Genomic DNA, 4,537 nt, shown 5'->3' on the forward strand with positions numbered 1-4,537 from the left:
TGTAGTTAGTATTTTTGTTCTGACCTAATATGTCAGTAATGTTTTCCCTAATATCACAAAACCTCTGACCTCTCCATTCATCATTTCTTCCTGCAGCTGGCACTCCTGGAACAGGATCCAGACCAGGTGAGAATGAGTACCTCACAGTTGGGGTTTACCATTAATTAGGACTCTCCACAAGCTCCCATTTTGGAGGTGTTCTTTCCTGCAGAGTTGTTTGTATTTACTCAGTATTTTCTTTGATTTAACATAGTAGCAATAAACTGTCAATGCCTACTCATGCCTCACAGCTGTAACTTCCTTAGGAATGGCTATTGGTGAAATCCCTGTAAGAGGTTTCCTCTTTGATGGCATATGCATCACTAAGATGACAGAAGACCCGAGAAATATTCTATATGTGGGTAGAAGAGAAAGCAATGTGAACTCTTAAGCCTGTGCTACATTTAGGTCCTCTTGCTTAAAAATGCAGTAAGGATAGTCAGTATTTTCTGGCACATTCAAATAGTTTTCTGGTTTTCCTCTCACATTAGGAGCCACTGCAGTGCCACCAGGCCAAGCAACTGGGAGTGTGACAGGTGAGCCTGGGAGAAACCCAGCTTTCTTCTTCATTTTAAGTGAGTGGAATGTCTGTAGAGGGTGCCTTACATTGGAAATATTGCAGTTTTTACTACTTTCTTAGTGATATGGATCATAGGAAAGGTATATTATTGTCACCTCATCAGGAAGTAGTGAAAGGGCCCTTTGATATAAGAAAGATACACTTAGATTCTTTCTAGAGTCAGCACTTTAAGAGCTGTATTGGAGTCACCAAGAGGCACCATTGTAGATCTCAGAACTTTTGTGTTTCAGGCACCACTGGTCCAGCTGTTGGCACAACTGTTGCACCTGGCAGTTCCAACACAGGTCAGTCAACATGGTGGCAGGGAATCTTTCAGATGAGATTCCTCTTCTATTGCTATCCTGTGTAGCAGAACTACCTTACCTTTCTGTGGTCCTCAAATAATTTTCAATGATGTCTATCCTCTTTTCCTCTATATTGGGGGCCAGGACTTCTGTAGAAGATGGTGGAATAACAAGAGGTTTTTTTTCTTTCCGTTCTCCTAGAAGCCACAACTTCCACAGGAGGCAGTAAGGCTACACAGGGAAGATTGCCAGGAGGTAAGCTTCTTAGTCCAAAGCCCAGCTAATTAATGACGAACTTTTACAAAGATGAAGCATCATCTGCCTTTTTCTTCCTTTAGGCACCTCTGTCACACCTGGGAGTCCAGGGACTGGAAGTGTAACAGGTAAGGGTGACATAAGACCTCCTCTCTATTTCACTAGGATCTTGGAAAAGGGAACTCCAGTAGCGACAATGATCCATAGGTGGGGCAGGGAAGGACATTGTGGAAAGATATGGACAGTTATGTTCCCTCTGAAACAGAGATCCTAAGAAAAGTTCTTCTGGTCATTCAAGGACACACAGCTGCTTCAGTCCTGAAGAGGGAGCTAATGCTGTGTTGATGGCTTTATCTTTCTCATTTTTAAGTCCTACACAGGATTTCACTAGGGCAAGCATTATATCTGGGTTTCCCGCACAGATAGGTTCACAAAAAGAAATCTCCACATTTAAAACAATATCATTATGTCTCCACTGATAAAATATCACCATAATTTTTCTCTCATATCAAAAATCCTCATTCCTCACCCTTCACCATTGTCTTCCTTCAGAGGCTACAACATCAACAGAAGGCAGTGGCACATCGGGATCTGGATTCAGAACTGGTGAGGAAGAGTTTCCGCAGTTGGGGTTTACCATAAATGATGGCTCTTCTTAGCCTGGCTGCTGGGAGGGGTTTTTTCCTGCAGAGTGGTTCTCAATGCTTCCAGTTCTTAGATTTACCATATTTTGGAAAACTCTCAATATTGGCTTCCAGTCTTACAGGTGTAACTTTGTAAGGAAAGGCTGCTGGTGAAAACAGTATGAGAGATTTAACTTGTGATAGCATAGACATTACTAGGATGTCAGTGTGAGATGAGAAATATTATATTTATGAGGAGAGGGAAAAGCAATGTGAACTCTTAAACAGGCATATCCTATGCACAGGGTTCTTGCTCAAAATGCCAATAATTGTATCAATATTTTTCTGGGACATTGAAATATTTTCCTGTTTATCCTTGTATGGTAGGGACCACTGTGCGGATGAGACATGAATGTAGGAGAAAGGCCCCTCTTTAACCATATTTGACTGAATGGAATTTCTGGGACAGTTTCTCATGCTGAAAACATTACTGTTTTTATTGATTTCTTACTGATATTGGTCCTAATAAAACCAGATTCTCACCTCATCAGGAAGTAGAGTCAGGGCCCTTTGCTATAACAAAGATACACCTAGAGCCCTTCTGGAGGGAGGACATCAGGAGATCGACAGGATACATGTTAAAGATCTCAAACCTTTTGTGTTTCAGGCACCACTAGAATAGCCCTTGGCACAACTGTTGCTCCTGGCACTTCCATCATAGGGGAGGCAACAGGGTGACATAGGATTTTCTCATGCCCTCTCAAAGATTAGTTGTCTGCGCTGATATTATTTATTGTATTTTCAGTAATCCTGAAATATTATTTCATTACCTCTTTTCTTCCCTATTTTCCCCAGTGGCCACAACATTCAAAGTGGTACAACTAGAATTGGAATAGACACAGTGGAGTGTTCCTAAGCTAACACCTACATATTATAATAACCTTAAAGCAGTCTTCTAAAAATTTTCTACACTATTTATATATGTTACTGTTGGGAAAGTTCAGATTTTAAAAAGATCAGCTACACATTACATTGCCTCCTTATTGCCTAAGCGTACAAGGGCCTTCAGCAGACAACCATGAGTCTAACCAATGACCAATAAATAGGTAGCATATAGAGAGATATTTCTATGTTCCCTCCATAAAAAGAGACATGATAAGTGAGAACTAGGTAAAATAGCTATAGAAAAAAAAATGTTGCATAGGGCAATTTGGTTGACTTCTTGGCAGTAAAAGTCACAGGGTTATAGTTTGCTATTACATGAAGATGTAGATTTTTATTTAAATCATGCAATGAAAAAACAATTGAGCTAGGACCACCACCATTTTTTTCTTGTAAGTAATATTGGAAAAGTCTCTGGAAAAACTCTGGAACCTGGAAGATATGTCACAGGGTAATATGAAAATACAGTAAAACTTGTCATTGGCAGCTTGTATGATCTATTCTGACAATAGCCAAGTGTGTCCTTTTCACCACCTGGTCTTACTCCTTCCCTTCTTTATCAGAGGCCACTACTTCCACAGAAGGAAGTGGGACTACCCAAGCAGGACTTGTAGGAGGTGAGTTTTATTTTTAACTGAATCTCTGGGGTTTTGAATCAAATCCCTGTTTGTGTATAGAGTAAACAAATGAGTGGGAAGGAAACATTTGAAGACGAAGGAAATGGGCCTGTATTTCCTCAGGGAACACAGCATGCCAGAGTCACAAATTTAGATAAAGCTTGAAAACCATATTCTCATATTCCCCATCTAGATTGCAAGGTCCAGGCCTACAGAGCTAGTTCTTTGATTGGCAGGTATGAGGCCACCCTGTGGCCCTGCCCCTGCCTATCAAGGCCCCAACCTTTATATATGGTTGGACATTTTCTTATAGCCTTTACTAACATCTGTCACTTTGACTTTTCATGTTTGTTGATCACTGTTGGTCTCCAGTTGCTAGAATGTAAGCTACATTAGGGGAGGGAACTTTGAATATTCTGTTCACTGATAAATCCAAATGCCTAAAATATTATTACACAGAAAAGATGCTTAATAATTATTTGTGGAATCATGAAATGTGTATTGATTTTGAAGCTCACTCTACTTGCTTTAATAGGTACCACAACACTTTCACCTGGAGCCAGCAGCAGTTCACAGAAAACCACGCCAGGTAGGGTCACGAAGTAAATTCACCATATGAGAGTGTTAGAGTCACACATTTGTAATTTAAACCTTGCAGTGTCAAATGCCTTCAGGTAATTGATGACAAACTTTTACAAAGATGAAGCATCATCTGCCTTTTTCTTCCTTTAGGCACCTCTGTCACACCAGGGAGTCCAGGGACTGGAAGTAAAAAAGGTGAGGGTGACATAAGACCTCCGTCCTTTTGCACTAGGAACTTGGAAAAGGGAACTCCAGTAGCAACAATGATCCATAGATGGGCAAGGAAGGACATTTTGGAAAGTTATGGACAGTTATGTTCCCTCTGAAACAGAGATCCTAAGAAAAGGTCTTCTGGTCATTCAAGGACACACAGCAGCTTCAGTCCTGAAGAGGGAGCTAATGCTGTGTTGATGGCTTTATCTTTCTCATTTTTAAGTCCTACACAGGAATTCACTAGGAAAATCATTATATCTGGGGGTTCCCACACAGATAGGTTCACAAGAAGAAATCTCCACATTTAAGACAATAGCATTATGTCTCCACTGATAAAATATCACCATAATTCTTCTCTCCTATCTCAAATCCTCATTCCTCACCTTCACCATTTTCCTCTTT

The 4,537-nt window shown here is 40.5% G+C and overlaps 1 long non-coding RNA gene across 1 annotated transcript; it reads left to right on the forward strand.

Moving 5' to 3' along the window:
* Window positions 1-529: 529 nt before the first annotated feature.
* On the forward strand, window positions 530-1,162 carry LOC132227462 (uncharacterized). The gene is made up of 3 exons (XR_009451190.1): window positions 530-575; window positions 850-903; window positions 1,105-1,162. It is a non-coding gene; the product is annotated as an uncharacterized LOC132227462 (long non-coding RNA).
* Window positions 1,163-4,537: the final 3,375 nt, after the last annotated feature.

This window comes from Myotis daubentonii, chromosome 2 (assembly GCF_963259705.1).
Source record: "Myotis daubentonii chromosome 2, mMyoDau2.1, whole genome shotgun sequence".
Taxonomy (NCBI): Eukaryota; Metazoa; Chordata; class Mammalia; order Chiroptera; family Vespertilionidae; genus Myotis; species Myotis daubentonii.